Source organism: Pelodiscus sinensis, chromosome 5, assembly GCF_049634645.1.
Source record: "Pelodiscus sinensis isolate JC-2024 chromosome 5, ASM4963464v1, whole genome shotgun sequence".
NCBI classification, from domain to species: Eukaryota; Metazoa; Chordata; order Testudines; family Trionychidae; genus Pelodiscus; species Pelodiscus sinensis.
In genome coordinates this window covers 87,533,978-87,557,371 of record NC_134715.1, presented here as the reverse complement: position 1 = coordinate 87,557,371, position 23,394 = coordinate 87,533,978, and the positions used below count along the sequence as shown (strand labels likewise).

At 47.9% G+C, this 23,394-nt stretch overlaps 1 long non-coding RNA gene across 1 annotated transcript; it reads left to right on the top strand.

Annotated features, from left to right (window-relative positions):
* Positions 1 to 12,512: 12,512 nt before the first annotated feature.
* LOC142829462 (uncharacterized) lies at positions 12,513 to 22,674 on the top strand. The gene is made up of 3 exons (XR_012903880.1): positions 12,513 to 13,102; positions 15,864 to 16,327; positions 22,106 to 22,674. It is a non-coding gene; the product is annotated as an uncharacterized LOC142829462 (long non-coding RNA).
* Positions 22,675 to 23,394: the final 720 nt, after the last annotated feature.

Here is a 23,394-nt window from a genome sequence, read left to right as displayed (position 1 = left end):
GCCTGTGTAGCATCTCACTCTGGGCTGTCTGAGGAAGGAAGTGCTGCAGGAGCTCTTGAAGAGGAACCACAGGTGCACCCAGATGCTGTTGCCAGTCAGCAGGGAACCACAGCAAAAGCCCCCAGACTGGCAGGAAGAGCTGGAGAAGACTATGCTGGAGAGTTGGGTAGGAAGAAGCCCACGGTGGGGAGCTTGATGTTCTTTGGTGGAATTCCCTGCTGAGCTAATGGTGGACCACTCCAGTGCTGATGGGGCCTGAAGTGACACTCGGTGGAGAAGGTGGGCCTGGGTCCTTGTGATGGTTTTCCTCATCTCCCCCCACTTTATGAAATTGACTTATGGATACCAATATGCATAACTTGATGCTTTGGACAAAATACCTCATGTAACCTTTCAATTTGAATGCCACAAGCTGCTGGATCTGTATATCTTATTTTGGTGTATGAATCACTCTTAGATGTTAAGTTAGAGATATGGCTTATGGTTTTAAATGTGCAAATGAAAACCATTAGGGGTGTTTCCCTCAATGTCTGGGTGAGCACTTGTAAAAAGCCTCCTTTGTCCTGAGCAGTGGTTAGTCTTAGGAAGTCATGTGACACCCTCCAAATTGGTAGAGTCAAACCAGGTAATTTTGGGGGGTGGAATGTACAGACAAAGAATTCCCATCCTAAAAAGAAGGCTACTTGGGGTGCAAAGTTTTCAGTCTCTTTGTCTTTGTCTTTGTTTAGCAGGTCACTCCCAAGAGAACGAACCAGAGACCTTCCCTGGCTTCAAGGTTTAGCTGAAATAAGGATAGTTTTGGGGTAAGTTTGTACCGAGATTTTAGTGTTAGAATTAGCCATGTGTTTTCTGTTGTTTTAAATTTGTAATCTACTTTGCTCTGCCTGTTTTCACTTGTAACCACTTAACACCTACTGCCTGTACTTAATAAAATCACTTATTTACTATCAAGCCCAGTGTAAATAACTTTTACCTGGAGGAGTAAACAGTGCGTACATCCCCCTTTCATTGTTAAAGGGTTCTTCCCTGAATAATTTATTTGAGGTTCTGATCCCATTTGTGGAGTCATTTCCTGGGAGAATGGGCCTCAAACTGCATTTTCCTCAGATCTGATGAGTTTCAGTGTCTCTCTTGCTCCTCGGAGGAGAGGGGGAGTGGGTGGTGATCTCTGATCTGTGACTTGGCTGGAGGAGACCAGATGATTGGCCCAGCAGGACAAAGATGGTGAAACGCCCCAGGGAGCAAAGAGGCAAGTGTCAGTGGCTTTGTCAGCACTCTGGGAAGCACTAACAAGGGGTCTTCTGTAACCGTACCCTGTCACAATCCTCCTACCCCATTCTCACCAACCCCATATGGGGAGTTACACCCATTATTATTGGCTCTGGCTTCTGGACCACACTTCCCTGTGGGAGGAGGGTGTTGCCAGTAGCTCTGGGTGCTGGGCTACACTACCTGGCAGGAGGAGGGCATTGTTAGAGACTCAGGCCACCAGACCATATGGCTTGGGACAGACATGGTTTGGTCCTGGTCTGAGATGTCCCAGCCAAGTTACGGGTATAGTCGGGAGGGGAGGCATAGCACTTGCCTCCCCAAACTGGTACACATGTGGGTTTGAGCACCATTTGAGGGGCCCCATAGGCCCAACACCCACCCCAGAGGGAAAAAGGTAAGCTCACCCTGCAACAATGTATTTTGTGCCAGTTACAACCAACCAATACAGATCAGACTTTTTAAAAGTAATGTGAATTTTCCTTACATTTTCAGTCATTCAAATAGTGAAAGCATTAGCTTTCAAAAAAAAAAAAAAACTTTTGTCTATTGTAAAACTATTCCAATTTCTTTGAGCATTTCACAAACTTGAAAGCAGGAAAAGTTCCAGGAAAGAACTTTGCTACAATTATCACACCTAACTGTAGAGAAGAATGCAGCATTTAGCTGGTTTATTTTATTAAAATTAATCTAGTGCTCATCATTGATTACTGTAGTGCATAGAACTCTATTGTACTAGGTACTATACAGAGACAGAACACAGTCCCTGCTCTTTGTCCCAGGATCCTTACAGCCTAATGGAAAAAGGATTAAATGACCATTCTGGAATCTCTATGCAATGGTTGTATAGTCGTATTCGCCCCTCTTACACACACAGTGCATGAGTCGGTGCTGCTAGGAGTTGAGTTATCAGTAGATTCACTCACATGCTGCCATATAGGAACAGATAACCTAAGTTTCAAGTAGAGTCTCTATGTAGCCCAGCAAGGCAGCCAGAGGAAATGGGATTGGTATTGTGACTCTGTGTGACAAGTCAAAATGCCATTCTCTAAAATTTGGCTTAGCTACCCTTCCGTCTTTACAGAGGCGTGGCAAAGTAAAATGTGTGGACCACATAGGTAGACTGATGCTCCAGACTAATAATACACCAGAGATGAACTGATCTTAGTATGGAATCACTGCCATGTCCTCCCTTCATCTACCTCTGTTCTGCAGCCTGTGATACTTTGAGCAAATGCAAAAAACTTGCGGTACATGGGGTGGGCATGTGCCTGACCTTTCCCCACCCTTCATCATTAGCATCACTGATAGGGAGACCTATTGACTACAATGGGGGTTGGATCAGGTCCTTTACTGACTGTTAGGTATTCAGTACAAATAGCACACAGATGAGAGAGGCTAGGGCACTGAAGGAAGGCAGGCAAGGATACTGTTATTAGCAGTGTGACTGTGAAAAGGAACAGTCACTGGAAATGCCATGTAGTGATCAGGCTAAGGTATGGCAGGTTTTCTTCTTCCCAGGCCTCCCCCTTTCCCATTATAGCTCTGCTGTCCTTTTTAATGACTCAGCCCTCCAGCCAGGTTGCACACTCAAGTTCTTCCCTTTTGGAGAGAGAGTCACATAATGTGGAAGTCTTCAGATGTTAGCAGGCACATCAAGCTTCCTCCTTGTGTCACTCTTGGAGCCAGGGCCCTTGCACGTCTCCAACAAGGTTTCCCCACTGAAAGACACACATCTGTCATTGTCTCTTCTTTAGAGAGTTGTAGCCTAGTGGCAGACAGGTGAGAGGTTTCTCCATGGAACAGATTGTCTCCAATGTAGAAATAATGAATTAAAAATGAGGGACCAGAATGGGTCATTCTATGAAGTTCACTAGTTGGAATTCCATCAGTGGAGAGAGATTCTCTTAACACCTATGAAACAGCTAGGCATTGTCCTCCCAAACCACTGTATCCTCCAAGATATCCTTAGGGGCCTTGTGTCTTCACAGCCATCTGGGCTACCCAAGGCTCCAATGCAGAACAGCTCCATTTAGGGATATAAAAATGTGTTTAAGAATGTAACCATATAACCGCTTAAAAATCATAGTGGTTACACACGCTGCGGACTCTGCAGTATAAGCTTATTTAAGCTTTATACTGCAGAGCCAACAGTGAAGTCACCTCCTGGCTATGCTGCCAGCAGGAACTGCCACTCCAGTCCTGGGGAACCAGCTTGTAACCTGCGGTGGGAGGGGGATGGAGGGGTCTAGCTGGTCTGCCACAGACAGGGACTGTGCTGGTGGGCCCCACAGGGCAGGAGTAGTCCTGCCCAGAGTGCAGGGAGTTGCTCCAGGTCCTACTTTGTTAACGGGTTAATCTTTAACATCCCTATCTTCATTAGTCGTGCTGCTAGCAAGTCTTTTGCTGGCTGCTCCCCCCTCCTCTTCGCCTCAAGGCAGCTTCAGCAGCCTGGAGTCTCCATAGGCCTGGGTGGGAGTGACAATACAGAAAATGTCTATCCCCCAGCTTCCACCCACCCTCCCATCCTAGCCACACACTTGAATTCCCACTGAGTGGGTCCAGAGAGGACCTACTGTGTTTGTATCTTCTCCATGTCTAGGCTAATTAACTTGATTAGCGAGCAGAGACTTCTACCTCACTGATTCGTTGCCTTGCATTCTAAAAGTGAGATAGGACCAGATTTTTGAATGGGTGTTAGGTTCCTGTGAGCTGGTATGTTAATATGAAAGCATTTCCTCTGGCCAGATGGAGCACTGCATAGAGTCCACTCAGTCTGGCATGCAGTCAGTCTGCTTCTCTTACCTGAGTCCCCATAGTAAACCTGTTCTGAGCTGTAAAGGTATTAATTTCATTCCCGCTGGGGCATACAGGTTTTCTATATATTTGGCAGGTACTGGTCCTCAAGGCAGTCTAAAAACCCTTTTGGCCCTTGAGTCTGAGGGTATGTCTACACTACCCTCCTAGTTCGAACTAGGAGGGTAATGTAGGCATACCGCACTTGCAAATGAAGCCCGGGATTTGAATTTCCCGGGCTTCATTTGCATAAGCGGGGAGCCGCCATTTTTAAAACCCTGCTGGTTCGAACCCCGTGCAGCGCAGCTACACGGGGCACGAACTAGGTAGTTCGAACTAGGCTTCCTAGTTCAAACTACCGTTACTCCTCGTGAAATGTACAGACCAGGTGTTGGCTTTGCAATTGAGGAGTTGACACAGCAACCATCAGTCACCACGTACCAACAAAAACACCAAGCTGCATCTTTAGGAGTCTAAATACCTTTAAAAATATGGCTCGTAGTTCCTTATTCTTTGCTAACAGGTAAGAGTGGTAATATGATTAACTTACAGCACCAGTGCTGGCTTCCTGCTAGAGGGAGGAGCCCTAAGCCTTGCGGGACAGATCCAGCTCACGGGGGGAGCAAGCAGCTCTGCACAAGCCACTGCCCCATCGCCTGGCTGGGAGAATGGCAGCGAGGAAACCACTCACCTGGAGGCTTTTGCCACTGCTCCCATTGGATAGGAATCATGACCAAAAGGGAACAGGAGGTGGTGCTTGGAATGCGGTGCCTGAGAGCAGTCGGGAGCATGGAGCCAGGTAAGTGCCCCCCACCTCCTCATGCTCAGACCCTGCACCCCCATCACCCTCACAGACACCACCACCATCCCCACCCCACCCCACCAAGACACCCCACCTCCAGCCCGCTCCTGCACTCTCCCTTCTGGCCAGGCCTCATACCCTCATCTGTATCCCACTCTCTGGCAGCCCCCTCCTGCACAATGAACCTCTCATTTTTGGCCCCATCCCAGGGCCTGGGAAGGCTCTCAAAATTTACTGACCCCAGAATAGTTAATGTAGACTGTGGGAATCCCTGAACCTCGGTGGCTCCCGACCCAAAAAAGGTTCCCCGCTCTTGAATAAAGACAACGTTGAAACTTTTTGTTTTGGACGTAAAGTAATATTGTATTTTACTGGTGGTCCACAGAAAGGTTTATGTTGAGTGGGATGGGCCGCAGGCCAAAAAGTTTGAGAACCACTGCCTTAAATTCAAAGTATAGACTGAAATAATATTATGAGATGTTGCCACTAGATGGTGCTTGGTTGCTTTTGTACTATATAAGCTGTTTCCATAGGAAAAAGATAATTGAATATAAGTCTATGTCATTTACTGATTTCTCAGTGTTAGACTACAAAGGTAAGGTTTGTAATCTGTAATATCACATGCTATTTCTCAAATACTACATCATACATTTTTCTACAAATTTAGATGTAGCCTTTTGGAATATATATTTGTTTACTTTCTGCGTACAGTATTGTTCACTGTTTAGTGGAGAATTCTGACAGACTTTTAGACACCTTCTCTCCTAGGTTATAATTTCTAACAATTGTCAGCATCAATGTAATGTATTTCTCTCTTCATTCAGTAGCATAGCTTTTATTAGATACAGTACAGGTAATTAATTAAAACATATGAAGTCAATTTAGCTGCCAGGTATGGTGGTGTACATATTCCAGAATATTTTTACTATTAATACATGGAGTATACTTTATATTTACTCTTCCTTTTTTGTAGGCAAATTTCTCATGAGGAACAGAAGTGGAGGTTTTTAAATGTAATTCATTGGGAATTTTCTTTGTCAGCATATATGTAAATGCGACATTTCAAACTCAAATCAACTTCATTACGAAAATGTGGGACAGAACTGTATTTAATACACTTGAAAACTCTGGGGTGTTTATAAGATGAGATTGCCTTGTAAGGGTGATGTCTTATACAGGTTTCCTTATATATTACAACACCGGTAATCATTTGGACCCTTCAGACATGTCTATAAGTCATTATCATCTTGACACTGAACAGCTTTTTTCCCAGTGTTCTTATTTCGTTTACTCTAAACATAACATTTTATTTTACACTGTACTCAGAATGTAGATGGATGATAACTCCCAAGATAAAATTGAAACTTTAAAATTCTGTTGCAGAAACTTACTCATACATATTGAATAAAAAGGTAATTCTTATTCAGGCTAATGAACAGTGAATGTTCAAAAGAATATATCTGAGAACTTTTAACTATTCTTCTTTGTATGTCCAACATGTATATTGGAGGAGCTGTATCTTACAAATTTTAACTACAAAGAACAGTTCTTCTTCGAGTGGTCCCCGTGGGTGCTCCACTCTAGGTGTCAGGCTCGTTCCGGCGCCGCTGGTTGGAGGCTTTTCATAGCTGTAGTTGGCTGTGCCACTCCTGCGCAGTAGCCATAGCCGTAGCGCACCGTTTGTGCCCTCTCTTTCGTTGCGCGGTTCGGCCCCTCTCCAGTTCCTCTCAACCATCCTCGGTTACTGGCGGAGCTCCATTGTCTCTCCTCAGAAAATACGCCTTTCTACAAACAAAGTTAAAAGTTCTTTAAGTTTTCTTAGTGTCTTACTTTAGTTAGTTAGTACTTAGTAGTTTAGCTGTATTTACAAAAAAAAGTTAAGGTTAATGAGTTTGTTAGTTAAACCAGTTACTGTTCTTAGTTCTAGTTATTAGTTGTTTGAACGCCCGCTGAATTGGGAGCCAAAATGCCTGGCTCACCAGGTTTTTAAAAGTGCTCCTAGTGCAAAGACCCCATGCCGGCATCTGATGGCCACGACGCCTGTATACGTTGCCTGAGGGAGTCTCATATCCCTCACAAGTGTGCCCACTGTTCCAGGCTAACTGCCAGGGCACGTAGGGATAGAGACATGAGGCTGAAGCTAATTCTCTTCGACAAGGCACTTCAGCCTCTGAGGCGGCCCAGCAGGACTCCACCATGGAGCACAAGTGGAGAACGTCACCACCAGGAGAGTTGACCGCTAAGAAGAGGAAAAAAGCCTCCCTGGCACACTCCTTAGCCGCTGCTCCTCTGACTAAAATAAGTCAACCGGGCACTTCAGGAATGGCCCATCAGCCTGTTAAGACCGGGGCACAGACCAATTCCAAAGTGCCTAAGCCTTTGGTGCGCTCCTCATCAGTGCCGGCGCCTTTGAGTGCTATTAAAGTTGCGGGCAAGAAAGCGGCGCCTTTGCTCCAGAAATGGCCATCTACGCATGCGCCGGAGCCGCGAACCTCGGCACCGGTCGTGGGACGGCACGCAGCGCATGAACCAGCACCGAGGCCAGCACTGCAGCAGCCATCAATGGCACCGACAGCGCCGGCGTCCCATAAGCCATCGGGGGAACCCCAACAATTGGGTTCCCAGTTGGCACCAGTTGGCACCGGTGCAGTGGCCAGTGCCGAAGGGGAGACATTCCATGATGCCAGGGCCGGTACCGCATACTCATAGGGAGGCGAACACGGCGCTGCCAGAGTACTGTGACCTGACTCCAGATGCGGCACCGGCGGCATACTTGGGTTCCCCATCCTCATCAGTACGGCATTCTCCAATGCTAGTGCTGGATGATGAGGACCACACTTCGCCAACGCACATCTCCACTGATGCGTCTCACCCCGTGCCTTCCTCTGTTCCGACAAAGGTGGTAAGAAAATCGGTTCCGAGAAGGATATCCCTCTCTCCATCACCTGTGTTCTCCCCAGCACTGTCTCCATCTCCTCCATGGTACCGTTCACCGTCCTATGAGCCTCACTATCGGCGTAGCCCCCGATCCCCACATTGGTACTTGAGATCTCATTATACCTACGTGTATAGGCATCCCTTGCCCCATTATGGGGTGCCCTCCTGTAGATCTCGTTCGCCCACTCGCTCGCCTTTGAGATCTTATAGGAGTGGGTATGGCAGTGCTTACTCATCCAGGAGGTCGTCTCTGGATTACTCATATCGTTATGGGGGAAAATATTGTACTTCTCAGGGCTACAGAAGATCTCACTCTCCTTCCCATTCCTGCTGTTGGCATAGGTCCGCAGATAGACACCAGTCTCCAGTGGGTTTGGTCCAACAGGCGGCCCTATTGCTGAAGGCTCCTATGACCGCCCCTCCACCTCCACAGATGTCTGAACCAGAGGACAGTCAAATCTCAGACGACGACGGCCACCCGCATAGCGTTTCTCCAGCCGATATCTCGTCATCCTTTCCAGATGAGGCTGTCTTCTAGAGTGACGCCTCACCCCTGTATGATGGACGAGAATTCCCAGATCTTTTCAAAAGGGTAGTGCAGACACGGATGGCAGAGGTGCAGACGAAGCAATATAGGCTACTGAAAAACCTGCACCCAAGACAACAATCTAGGGCGGCGCTCCCTATTGATGAGGCAATCCTGGAGCCAGCCACGGAAATCTGGCACACCCCTGCATCGGCTACACCCACATCAAAGAGAATGGAAAAGAGATACTTTGTCCCTTCTAGGGGTGTGTCTAGACTACATGCCTCCGTCGACGGAGGCATGTAGATTAGCCAGATCGGCAGAGGGAAATGAAGCCGCGATTAAAATAATCGCGGCTTCATTTAAATTTAAATGGCTGCCCCGCTCTGCCGATCAGCTGTTTGTTGGCAGATCGGGGCAGTCTGGACGTGACGCGCCGACAAAGAAGCCTTTCTTGATCGGCACAGGTATGCCTCGTGAAACCAGGTTTACCTGTGCCGATCAAGAAAGGCTTCTTTGTCGGCGCGTCGCGTCCAGACTGCCCCGATCTGCCGACAAACAGCTGATCGGCAGAGCGGGGCAGCCATTTAAATTTAAATGAAGCCGCGATTATTTTAATCGCGGCTTCATTTCCCTCTGCCGATCTGGCTAATCTACATGCCTCCGTCGACGGAGGCATGTAGTTTAGACGTACCCTAAGGGTTTAGAGTTTCTTTTTACCCACCCCCAGCCAAACTCTCTGGTATAGTGGATGCAGCCCTCAACCGAGCCAAGAATCCACAGGTGAAAAATGCAGCAGTGGAAAAAGAGGCCAAAAAATTGGACATATTCGGTCGAAAAGTTTACTCTTCGTCCACACTCCTTCTTTGCATTGCCAACTACGCAGCTCTGCTTTCCAATCATGGCTTTGATAACATCGCCAAGTTGGCAGAGCTCGCCTAGAACACTTTGGAAGCAGACAAGGCTATATTGTGTGCTGTAGTGCAGGAGAGCTACGCATGCTCCAGGGCAAGCCTCCAGATTGCCATGGATGTCGCGGACACTGCGACAAGATCAATATCTACTGTGATCTCCATGCACAGAGCATCATGGCTAGCAGCAGTGGGCGCCCTTAGGGACATGCAAGCTAAAGTTGAAGACCTTCCCTTCGACAAATTAAAGCTGTTTGTGGATAAAACCGACGAAGTCTTACATACCAGGAAAGACTCTCGTACAACCCTATGTACACTTGGCATGTACCACCATTCCGACGCAGAAGGTATTTTCCATATCAGAGAAGATATGACTACCAATTCCACAAGCAGCAGCCTCGGCCTTTTGATCAGGCACGCTCCAAACAAAGGCCACAATGCAGACGCCCGCAACCATCCAGGGCGACTAACATACCACATACGAAGCAGCAAGTTTGACTCCTGTCGAGGGCACCACCACACCAGTCATCATTGTCAACACTGCCAGTGCCATCCCCATTTTCCATCATTGTCTTCAGCCTTATTACGATCACTGGGCCAAGATAATGACTGACAAATGGGTATTGGAAGTGATCAGATCAGGCTTCACTATCCCCTTTACTTCCATTCCTCCTACCACCCCACCAACCCCGTCCCTTTTCAGGGACCCCTCTCACAAGGACCTTTTGCAACAAGAAGCCCATCACCCTCTTGCCATCAGGGCGATAGAGAAGGTCCCAGACGAGTTCAAAGGAAGAGGGTTCTATTTGCGCTACTTCCTGACGCAAAAGAAGACGGGGGGGTAGAGACCGATCCTTGATCTGCGCCGGCTCAATCACTACCTTCAAAAACGACGTTTCAAAATGGTAACCCTTATGACAATAATCCCCTCTTTGAACCACAACGACTGGTTTGCTGCCCTCAACTTGCAGGATGCTTATTTTCACATCACAATTCATCCAGCGCACAGACAGTTGATGCGCTTCATGATAAACAAGGAGCATTTCCAATACAGGGTCCTCCTGTTTGGCCTGGCGTTGGCTCCCAGAGTTTTCTCAAAGACTCTAGCAGTCATCGCCACACATCTCCACCGCAGACAGATACTCATTTTCCCTTACCTGGACGATTGCCTGATTAAGGCTCCAACATATCGGGAGGCCATGCAGATGATTTCGATGACCAGATGAACGTTCGATTCCCTCGGTCTCATAGTGAACAAACAAAAGTCGACCATCGTTCCCCCACAAAATATAAAGTTCATAGGGGCAGTCCTCGACTCCCTCACGGCAAGGGCATACTTACCTCTAGACAGGTTCCACATGATACAAGAACTTGTGAAAGTCCTTGACAAGGCTCCGACTGTATCTGTCCATGCCTGCCTTTGTCTCCTAGGTCACATGGCATCCACCACCTTTGTTGTCCCTCATGCCAGATTTCACTTCAGAGACCTTCAACACTGGTTAGCAAGCATATATATGCCACAAAAGCACAGCATTCACAAAACGGTCACGGTGCGGCCCCATGTCCGGAATTCCCTGCGTTGGTGGACGCAAACAGGGACTCTCCTATCGGGAGTCCCATTTCATCATCCACAGCCCACCGCGTTGATAACGGATGCTTCACTCATTGGCTGGGGCGCGCACATGGACAACGAGTGCATTCAGGGCAAGTGGTCCCCCATGGAAAGGAGTTTTCACATCAATCTCCTAGAATTACGCGCCATCTTTCTTGCATGCAAGCACTTTCTTCCACGCATACAGAACGCCTCCGTTAGGGTTTTCACAGACAACATGGCGGCGAAGTATTATGTGAACAGACAAGGGGGCGCAAGATCACGCTCCCTCTGTGCCGAAGCAGTGCGGTTTTGGAACTAGTGCATAAGGAACAACGTCACCATAACAGCATCTTACTTACCTGGCATCAGCAATGTCATTGCAGATTCTTTGAGCAGACGGTTCCCCTTAGATCACGAGTGGGAAATAAGATCGGACATATTGCGCTGCATCTTTCAGAGGTGGGGAATGCCAGCAGTAGATCTGTTCGCCACGGTACACAATGCCAAGTGTCTTCTGTTCTGTTCCAGAGCGACCGTGAGAAGGGGTTCTCTAGGCGACGCACTTCTGACCACGTGGTGGAGATCGCTCCTTTACGCTTTTCCCCCAACAGTTGTCATTCCAAGGACTCTCGAGAAAATAAGACTGGAGGCAGCAACAGTCATCCTGATAGCTCCAGTGTGGCCAAGACAAGCATGGTACCCATTCTTTCACAGGATGTCCATACACCCACCCTGGCCACTCCCTCTTCACCCAGACCTTCTTTCACAGGAGAAAGGCACTCTCCTGCATCCTAGGCTTGATGCACTCTACCTCACAGCATGGCTGATAACTGGCTCAAAAATGATGAGACCCTTTGTTCGGAATGGGTCAACACGATATTGATGAGCAGCAGGAAGACTTCTATCCGGAAAATGTACCTGGCAAAGCGGCACAGATTTGCACAGTGGTGTCGTACTCATAACACACAACCTCTCACCTCTCCTCTACATCAGATCCTTGACTACATCCTCCAGCTCCACGAATCTGGGCTCTCCATGTCATCCATGAAAGTTCATTTAGCGGCTATAAGTGCTTTCCATGATTCAGTACATGGCTCCTCAATATTTTCTCACCAAACCACGAAAAGATTCCTAACGGGCTTGATGAACATACACCCACCCCCACAGGCCACCACCCTGGTTTGGAGCTTAGACTTGGTGCTACATACCATCATTTATCCTCCTTTTGAGCCCTTAGCATCGGTACAGTTGTGAATGTTAACAATGAAGGTGATATTCTTACTAGCTATCACTTCTGCACACAAAGTCAGCAAACTAGGGGCATTGATGGCAAGTCCTCCCTACACATTTTTCTCTAAGGACACAGTAACATTACTACTACACCCGATGTTTACACCCAAGGTCAATTCATTGTTTCATATCAACGAACCCTTAGTTCTAGCCTCATTTTATCCTAAGCCACACTCTTCTCCCTCCAAAGCCTTATTACATATGCTCGATGTTCGACAAACTCTCTCCTTTTACATAGAGAGAACCCACTCATGGGGACATATGGATAGGCTGCTCATATCGATAGCGCAGCATTCCAAAGGCAACCCATTCTCGAGCCAACGTATTTCTAGACTCGTTACTACTTGCATTACTACATGTCATTCACTTAGAGGTAGACCACTCACTTCACAGCCTATCGCTCACTCTACTAGGGCAGTGGCCACCTCCACTGCCTTTACGCGAGGTGTCCCTCTTAGTGACTTTTTCTGGGCAGCCACCTGGTCCTCCAGTACCTCATTTGTGCACCATTATGCTATAGTATATTGTTGGGCCACAGACTCTGCTGTAGCGTCTGTGGTTCTGTCTTCTGCAGAAAATCATTGACCTGGTGCGCACCTTGGCTACTGCTTTATAGTCACCTAGAGTGGAGCACCCACAGGGACCACTCGAAGAAGAAGGAGAAGTTACTCACCTTGTGTAGTAATGATCGTTCTTCGAGATGTATCCCCGTGGGTGCTCCACTTCCCGCCCTCCTCCTCGCTCTAGGTCTTCTCTTCTGTCTCGTTGCAGATTCTGAGCAGTGAGAGGAACTGGCGAGGGGCCGGACCGCGCAATAAGAGAAAGGGCATGAATGGCGCGCGACGGCTACTGCGCAGGCGAGACCCGGCCAACTACAGCTACAAAAAGCCTCTGACTAGCGGTGCCAGGACGAGCCCGACACCTAGAGTGGAGCACCCATGGGGACACATCTCGAAGAACGATCGTTACTACACAAGGTGAGTAACTTCTCCTTCTTCAGTTGTCATTGGCAGATGATATCACTAAGGGACATCTAGAATGATTGTATAAGTCTTCATTTACAGTCCTTTAAAAATTATTTCTTCTAAGACCAAAGACTTTGGAACAAAAATGAGGAAGGTGCTCAGATACCACATACTTTAGCCATAGGTGTATATGCTTTCTCAATAACCACATTAAACATGGTTGCACTGAACTTTTAACATGGAGTTTGAGGTTAGAACCATAGAACACTAGAACTGGAAGGGACTTCAAGAGGTCATCAACTCCAGTCCCCTGCCCTCACGGCAGGACCAAGCACCATCTAGATCATCCCTGATAGATGTCTATCTAACCTGCTTTTCAATATCTCCATGACCTCCCTAGGCAAATGACTATGAATTCACCCATGCTCTTGGACACAGAGCTAGGTCATCCTCTCTGATTTTATTATGCTGAGGATGAGGGGAGGGTAAAACCTGGTATAACAGCCAAAAGAATGGGTCAAAAGGAAGGGAGGCAAGCCTACAAATTCCACTTGTTTGCAGCAGCATCAGTTTTGAGGGTACAGCTCACATGCTAAGGGTCCAGAAGAGAGAAACCACTAATAGGAGGGTATAAAAAAGGTTGGAAGACTCATATTAGGGGTTCCACAAAATTCTTTCAAGTTTAAAAGGGTTCCGTGGCCAAATAAAATTGGGAAACACTGGTGTAGTTGATTAACCAATAAGCAAAAGCTTATAGGTTAATGCTATAGACTACATGCATTTCTCTGCCCTCCCCGCTTGCCAGTAATTTTTTTAGCAGACTAGCCAGCAGCCCGGCTCAAGTCCTGGCTTGTGATGGGTCTGGGACCTACCTGTGCTGCAGCTCTGCCTCTTAGAGTGTATTAGGAGCCAGGCAGGCAGCCCAGCTCAGTTCTGGCTTGCACCAGGTCCGGAAGCTCAGACACCCACCCCTAGACAGGGGCTGCTGCCACCCCATACTGCTGCCTGTTTATCAGAGACAGCAGCACAGGGTGACAAGCAGCTGGTCCACAAGGGGAGTTGGTTTTTAAACTGGCTCCCCTCGTGGACCAGTTTTCCACCTGGCAACCCGTGCTGCAGCCCCTAAAACAGGAGCAGCAGCGCGGAGTGGCAGAGGGCTCCTCAGGAGTGAGACCAGAGCACATTGGCTGGCAGCCCCACCTCCAGGGACTATAGAACAGTCAACTAACCGATAAAAATTCATGAGGTTACTTGACTATTCACTTAAATATTTTACATCCCTAGTCTCTGTTACTCCGCTGTGTGAGCAACAGTTGTATGTATTGTGTATTGAAGTGAGTCATACTTCTCACTTCATCAAGGGTTTTTGCTAAACACTTATGCATGTGCAAGAGCATGTATGGGCATGTTGAACACCTCAGGCTGGAGTATTGGGAGGCAACCATTCCTTCATCAGGAACACAACTTCTTTTAAATAACTCCAGTTTTTCCAGCTCGAAACTAAAAGCTAGTTAGAAATCTGTTGTGCGTTACCAGTCTTCATGTTCAAGGACTGTTCCAGGAGACATACTGCCACTGACTCCCTCATTCTGCTTTCCCAAGTAGGGAGTGGAGTTGGAATTCAGAATTCAGTTACTATGAGTTCCATTAAAATTACTACTGCACTGAGTCACTGCGGACATGTGCATTTTACAGTAGGGTGCAAACCATAGAGAAGTGTTTCCTCTAGCATGCTCCCATTCTTCTTCCCTCCACCCCCTCCCCACACACAGAACCCCAACCATGCTGTTCTTGTACAAAAGTGCTTCCACAATCTCTGAGGTTCCAGAGGAGCTCTGGAAGCAGTATTCTCTCAAGGCATTCTTGGAGGCTTTTATGGCACACTTTGTTCCCCTTTTTATAAGATAGTGGCAGAAAACGTGCTTCAAATGCAGCTATTCAAAAATACTTGTAGCAGATTTCACTTCACATGAAAATCCACTTTTCTTGCTCTTGTGGAAAGGGTGTGTGTGTGTGTGTGTGTGTGTGTGTGTGTGTGTGTGTGTGTGTGTGTGTGTACACATATTCAGGGTAAGATGATTCTTAAAGGGCAAATTCTTGAATTTTGTCTGAGTTCAACTTCCTTTATTCATCCCAGGAATAGTTAATATTTTCTGAAAACTAAATAGTTTACATACACTGTATTCATAATCAGAATCCTTAAATTACTACTGTTGGTCCACTCCTTATGTAGTGGACTTTTACTTTTGTATGGCTACCAAAACTTGGCAGTCATTGCTTTTAACTTTCTCACTATCTCTATGCGCTCCTTCACTTCTCCACTCAGATAAATAGTATTGTAATGATTACTACAATCATATTAATTTGTGCACAGGTTGGACCTCCCCTGGCCTGGCACTCTTGGGACCTGACTGGTCCTGGATGAGGGATATTGCCGGACCAAGGGAGGCAATTTCTGTCCCCCTGCTGCTGCCCCCACCCCTTGCTCTGCTGCTCCATTGCGCTTCCCAGCTCCCCCAGCAGCCCAGCTGAGTCACATGCAAAGCTTCCTGCCCCTTTTTTTCACTTCCCCTCCCCCAACCCACATTGTCAGTGAGGAAAGTGCACTACTATCACTCATTTACAATTGAAATTTACCATATGCAAAAAATGTGAATGGGGCTGGCCAAGGGGATATTATACCATAATACCAAGGTAGCAGAGGCACTGAGACAAAAAAGCAGGACTAGATTGTTCCAACAAAGATACTCAACACTAATTTTATCTGTTCAAGAGTGATTAAGCCTACAAGCAAGTTCATAAGAGACTGACATCAAGAATATTTTGTCACGTGAGTTGGTTTCTGTGCCACCATCTGTGTTTCCTATAAGCAGGGCCGGCTCAAGCCATACCTGCGCCCTGGGCAGCGGGTGCATGACGCATGCGCAGCTCTGCTCCCAGGCGCCTTGTGACGGGGCGGACAGGCCCTGCACTGACAGACAGGGGGTAGCCCAGGCCCAGCTGGCTGAGAAGGCCCCGCCCCTCCGACCTTGCTGGGCATGCTCCCAGCAAAGGCTGGGTATAAAAGCAGAGGCTGGGAGCTCTGCAGTCAGGGAGACTGCAGGGTGAGGGAGGAGACCAGGCTGGGCCAGTGTTTCTGCAGCCGCTGAGACCGGAGTCGCGGACCATGGCTGACCCTGACACAGAGAAAGCAGCCGCCGACCCAGGGCAGCAGGAGCGCACCCACAACCCTGGCAGGTACTGCCTCAGAGGCGAATGGGAACCGGGGTGTGGTAGGCCTCTTGTACCGTATATGCTTTGAGAGAGGAGCCGGGACTTTTGAGACTTTGGGGTACCATGTATGCCCTGAGAGATGGGCCTGGACTGAGACACGGGCCAGGAGAAGGGGGCCGCAACCCCCGTCAGGGGTGTACCCCCTGACACGCCCATGAGCATTGCTGAGGCCATATCTACTGTAAAGAAGCAGCTGCAGACAGTAGTTCATACTTCACAAGAAGTTACCTGCACAGTCACTGATGACTGCAGTTGTTTTGATATTACGTTGATGACACTACTTAGTAGTCAAAGAATTTTTGACCAGATGCAGAGACTACTTTTGAACATGTTCTAACAATGGGTGATGTTTTGTCTTTGAGGTACAAAACTTCAGCACAAAGAGTATCACAAGACAAAACTATAAGCGAGCAGAGTGAATCAGTTGAGTGCAAGCTACCTACAAAGGAAATAGCCTTGATGAGTAGTAGAACTGACCACTAGGGCCAACTTTAGAGAAAATGGCGACCCGAGTGAAATTTTGGTGCCTATAGTTTGCATTAAGTATTTAGTAATAGCAGTAAAAGTAATGGAAGCTTTTCTTAAATAAGGACTGCTGCCTTATTGCCCAGATAGCCAGATCACTATTCAGTCCTGTATGAATGAAGCCAAGCAGCTGGCACCTTGAATTGCTGGGGGGCAAGAAGGTGGAGGAAGTTAGGCTGCTAGCTGGGGCCTGCCTTAGTGCATTATGTTGAATGAATCAAACCTTGAATGAATCAAACCTTGCCTTCTTCACCATGACACTGCAGGTGATTGCAAGCCACCAGTAGCTGACATTGGCCATTGTCAGAAAACAGAATATTGGACTAAATGGTTAATTTGTCTGAGCCAGTATTGCCATTTTTATTTCTAATATACTGAAAATCAGAGACAGCTGATTGACATCATTTATACAGTACTCATTTGAGACAAGAAGTTTCACCAACAGACAACACCCTGCTGAAGTACACCACAGAGGTATGTTGATTGATTAACAGAAAAAATATGGCACCTCATCCTTATACAACTAGTGATGGTTGCAAAAGAAATTGGTGAGAGTATCAGTATTATGAAATGACACTGATCTATTTGCTTTACTCTTGCACCATTACGAGGCTCGCTGATAGGGGAGCAAAGGGAGAAGTTGCCCCAGAGCCCAGCAATTCAAAAAGGCCAGCATTTCCCATCTGTCACCATCATACTGTAACAGTGGCAATAGTCAGAGCCCCAGGCTCTTTAAATTGCTGCCAGAACCCTGCATAATGCATTCCAGGCAGCACAGCATGGTCTTCGCCCCTTACCTTCAGCCTGAGGCCCTACCCCTTCCAGGAGCGCAGAACTGCAACCTCCATTCCCCTTGCCCAGGGGCCTGGCAATTCTGTTGGCCTCTCTGACCCTTACCTTGAACAGAACATAATATTAGGACCATCAATGGATGGGTGTTAATGCCTGTGATTAATGCAGGGAAGGATTAACATGTTAACTTTTTAACGTGTTAATCACAGGCATTAATGCTGTGCTGCCCCTTTGAAGCACTGCTCCAGACTGGCACTTCAAAGGGGCAGCACAATGCGGAGCCAGGGATCAGCTGGGCAGTCCAGCTGATCCCTGGCTCCTAATGTGCTGTCCATTTGAGGTGCCGGGGTGGCGCTTCAAAGGGGCAGCGCCATGCGGAGGCTGGGGTCAGCTGGGGACTCCAGCTGATCCCGGGCTCCCGCAGTGCTGCCCTTTTGAAACGCTGCTGCAGCATTTCAAAGGGGCAGTGCACATGATTAATCGCGCGATTAATCATGATTACATTTTTTTAATCGCTTGACAGCCCTACTGATTATGGAACCCAGTTGCCTACTAATATATTTACTGATTATGGAACCCAGTCCAAGAGAGAGAACTGTAATAGAAGTGAAAGTGGACCGGTACAGTCACGCTTGCTCCTCCAGATAAAGTTAATCAAGTGGTCTTGTAAATCTATGGGATGTGGCTGTAACCATGCCAAATTGCCATCGATCATATTCTGTGCATGCCAAAGAGGTATAACCTGACAAAATCAGCTTCAGCATTAGCAAATGAAAATGGCAATGACAAGAAGGTCCTTGTATTATAAGGTAAGCCCTCAGCTGGAGCCTGCAATGACTCATCCCTTGGCCAGAATCTGTGATGATTTATCCTTTGGCATAGTGCAGCAATCAATGCATAAGCAAGGACTGGATCAGATGACGCCAAGGAACAATTACTTAATCTCACAGCAAGAGTAGCAAACCAGTTCAGCTGCTTCTGCCTTATGGTATTGCAGACTGTCCCAGGCTTACAGCCCGTTCTCACCATTTTGCTGGACACCAATAGTCACCTGGTCATAGGGTGACCAGATGTCCCATTTTAAAGGAACAGTCCCATATGTCAGACCTCCTGCAAGTGTCCTGACTCTTCTTAAATGGGCAGATTGTCCCCTAGTTTCTGTCTTCACCCCACCAATACTGGTGGGTCCTGCTGCTCGTCGGCTCCCTGCTCGCCAGTCACCAGCCCACCAGCAGTCAGCACAGGCTGACAATCGGGGTGGGTGTGCAAGGCTGGTGGTGGGATGAAGATTCAGCACACAGAGCGGGCTGCTTCCCTTACTGGTCCATCAGCACAGTGCCGCCTGTGAGGCTCTCTGCCATCAGAGCCCTTTCCCCACCATCCACTGGCAGCAAGTTCCATGGGTTGACCATGAAGAAATGTATTATGTTTGAAATGTGCCTATAAATTTCATTGGGTGAGTTTCTTGTGTTGTATTAGTGAAGGAGTAAATAATAATTTCTTATTCAATTTTTCCTCACCATTGATGATTGTTTAGACCTCTAACATATCCCTCCACCTTCTAGCCATTTCTTTTCCATGCTGAAAAGTCCCAGTTCATTTTTTTTTCATCCATAGGACCAGAAATATCTGCACATGTGGAATACATTTTTATTTGCATTGAGGTATGTCATGTGCCAATGTGCACCACTAGTGAAAACAAAAAACCTAGCTGTGTGTGCCCTGCTAATCAGCTAGGAGGTATCTGAACCTCTCCTGAGTGGCCGCACAGCTTACAGGGAACACTACTCCCCTCCCCTAGCTGAGGGTCCTGACAATGTCTGTCTGTCTCTGTGAAGTCAGTAATTAAATTAGACTTAAATTTTCATGTATATTCTTATCATTGTCCATTAAGTGACTTGCCACAAGATGTCAGAATATATTTGTATTAGAGTTGAGAGAGTCTAATATTTCTTTTATACAGGAACTAGGGGACTGCACCTCCTCTTCGCTACGCTCACCAACCCCCCTCTCTCTGGGGCACGGGTCAGCAACCTTTTCAAACCAAAGAGCCAAACTACATTAAAATTCAGAGCAAGTGGTCAACAGAGAGCTGTATAAGAATGCCCATTTGCATGACTGAAAATATACAACTTAATATTATTGATAATTGACATAATGATTAATCTCTCTCTTTATATATAAAAAAGCTTTTCTTGCTGGATGACAGAATGACATCATCATGTCATCAGTGTCAGCAGAGTGAGACGGGGAAGCGGTATGGCCCTGCCCACACGCCACCCATAGAACCTGTTGTAGGCCTTCTAGGGGTGGAGTGTTGCTGTCCCCCAGTGCCCACCCTCTGTGTGCTTCGGGAGCCCAGGAGGAGGGTGCCATGTGGCTCCCTCCCTCCCTGGTGCTCCAAGATGGTGGGAGCCATGCAGCCACCCCCTTTCATCTTTGCCAGTGAGAAGAATAGAGATGGGGGTGCAGGAGCTGGCTGGGAGATGGGGTGCAGGTGAGGGTGCAGAGTCTGGCCAGGATGGATGGTGCAGACACAGGCTAAGGGTAGGGTGTCTGTCCAGGGGGGAGGCTGAAGGAGCAGATTGGAGGTCCGGGGTTTCAGTGTGGGGTGGGGGATATGTGAAACACTGGGGGTGCAGAGTCTGGGCATGAGAGAATGGGGGGCACTTACTTGGTTTTGCACTGTGTGCTGCTCCCAAACATCGGATAGGGATGTTAGCGACTAATCTACTATCCAATAAGCATCTGCTATCGGATAGTGGAGTAGCATCTCAACTAGTCCCTTCCCTCCCCCTTGCTGCCTGTATTAGAGACAAGCAGCAAGGGAGGGAGCAGGAACCAGTGCTGAGGGGAACCATCTTAAGGCTCCCCCCCACAGAGGAAAGGGGAGGCAGAGGCACAATGGGGAAACGGCATGAGCCCTCTGGGGCTCTTGTACATTTCAAAAGCAGAAGTGCCACAAGGAGCATGGGGTGAGCGGGGATTCAAGCAGTACCCACTTGCCCCATGTTCTCTGCAGTGCCCCCACCCCTTGCTGCCTCTCAGTGGCAGTGCAGCGGGGGACAGGAGTTGATGCTGGGGCGGAGTCAGCTTAAAAGCTGGCTGTATCTGGGATACTGCCTGCCCTCCACTGCTGCCTCTATCAGAGGCCACAGGGGGGAAGGGTGCACTATTGTGAAGCTGCCCCTGTCCCCAGGACTCCCAGTGGGGAGCTGGGCCCCCCCACAGACAGGGGCTGATGCCACCAAGCAGCTCCTGTTCTCAGCAGCCAGAGCTGGCCATGGGCAGGACCTGCTCAGGCAGCAACCCCCTGTCCATGGCAAGCCCTGGCTGCTGAAAACAGGGGCTGGTTCGGCACCAGACAGGGCTGTCCATTGCAAATGGGGGCCGCTGGACTCAGCGTGAGCTGGGACCAAGCAGTCCCAGCTAACGCTGATCATTGCACCTCTCTATTTTAAACGTAGTAAGAGCCCAGTGGCTGTTGTTACATTTAAAATGCAGAGCCACAGCACGCGTGTCTCCAGAACTGGCACGAGCCAGGACTGCTCGTTCCCCGGCTGGAGTCGGCTCCTGGAGCTACCCTCGCTGCGGCGCTGCATAGCAGTGCTTATCGACTAATATGATTAGCCAAATAATAGCATTTTAACGTCCTTACCACTGAAGGCTTTCCCCACTGCTCCAATGGGAGCAATAGGGAAAGCTTCCAGGAAGTGCATCCATGCACTGTTGTTCCCCCAGCCAGGGGAGGATTAAGGAAAACGGCAGCTCACAGAGTTGGCAAGCTGGATCCGGCGGGGAAGACTGGGGCTTCTCCCCTCCACCCCCGCGGGAAGCCAGTGCTGGAGCTTCAACTTTATGGGTGCAAGAGCAGGCGGAGAGTAGGGTGTCTGGCCAAGGGGGAGGGTACAGGAGCAAGCTGGGGGAGCAGGATCTCAGTGGGGGTGTGGGGGCGTGATGTGCTGGGTGTGTAGTGTCTGGGTGTGAGGGGTTGGGAAGGGCACTTGCTTATTTTTACGTCGCGATCCGCTCTCAGGCACTGGAGCCTTTCCCCACCGCTCCAATGGGAGCAGCAGAGAAAGCCTCCAAGAAGTGCATCAGTGTGCTGCTGTTCCCCCAGCCGGGGAGGTGGAAGGGAAACAGTGGGTTCCTCACTTCTTCCCCTCCACCCAGCCCTGTCACTCTGTTGTCCCGCAGGAAAATTATATATATATTTAGAGAAAGAGAAATTAGATACAAAAGTATGAGATCTATGACAAAGAGTTGCTGGACATGAAGGCTGCTTTTGAAGAGTGGCAACACTGTTGGGGAGGCATGTGCTTCTCTGTTTAAGTGTTCATTGATCATAAGCACTTGGACTACCTGAATTCCATGAAAGCCTTTAACATGCAATTCAGTGGTCCCTATTTATCTCCCCTTTTTCAGTTTACTCTACACTACCGGCCTGGGTGCTGCAATGACAAGCCCAAAAACTCTTCCGCAAAAGGGAGTATCTTGACATCAGAGAAAAACCATCAGAATCCTCCATTATCTTGAAGTTCAGCCATTTTGATAATGTGTGAGTGAACAATGATCTCCAGCTCTTGTGAGATCTTCGACATATTCACAGCAAAGTGGATACTGCTTGGTGCCAACATCACTCTAATATCCTGTATTAAAAACAGGATTTTCTTGTTCAGACTGTTTGTCTCAAAGTCCATTTTGTATCATGATTTTCCAACTCTGCCATGACTTATCTCTAGCCAGCCACTTTAGAATGTGGAAGACAATAAAACCGATTTTGTTGTATTTCTCATGGACAACGCTATTTGCTTGTTAGGTGCTATATCAGCTTTTTCAAGGTATGCTGCTGGATGAAGGTCTTCTTCATGAAACCTCTAGGAACCTGGTCCCACTTCCTATTCCTTCCTAACCCTGGCAGTCCCAATCGAAAGACATAATTGCAGAGCTCCCTAATTCCCAAGATCATACAGCCATACTATTATTCATGGTTCTGTCTAACACCTATTGAAAAATCCCTATCATGGAAAATAGGGATGTAAAATTTTGATTATTTGGCTAATCAAATACTAGATGCACTATTCAATTAGTTGATGCCTTTGAAGTTCTGCCTTTGAAGTGTAGCAACAGCCACAGTCCCTTGCTGGCCCCATGCTCCCTGTAGCGTTTCAAAATGGCAGCACCACATGGAGCCCAGGGTCAGCTGGGGACCTGCTGCTTTGAAGCACCCCCCCTACTGTCCTCCCCCCTTGTTGCCTCTTTCTGATAAAGGCAGCAAGGGGGGGGGAAGCAACTAGTTACTTAGCCTGTTGACTATCCGAGAAACATTTGTTTATCAGATAGTTGACTAGTCATTCATATCCCTAATGGAAATGAGAGCCCATTTATTCTTCAAACTTCAGCATCACAACACTGAAGTTCATCTCACACATCTGGCAAGAGTTGCCGCCCTGCTTCTGGGGAGCAGGCTTTGGTGCTGCACCAAACCCACTTCCCCAGGATAAGGATGATAAATATTGAGAAATTTACTAGTCGAGTAGTCTATAGAATTTCTATCGACTACTCAACTTGTCGATAGGCAATTCCGCATTCCTCCTTTGAAACATACAAGAGGCCAGTGGGAAGTTCTGCTGATTCCAGGCTACACACGGGCTGCACACGGGTGCCAGCTTTGAAATGTACAAGAGTCCCCAGCGGAGGCTACATGCTGTTCT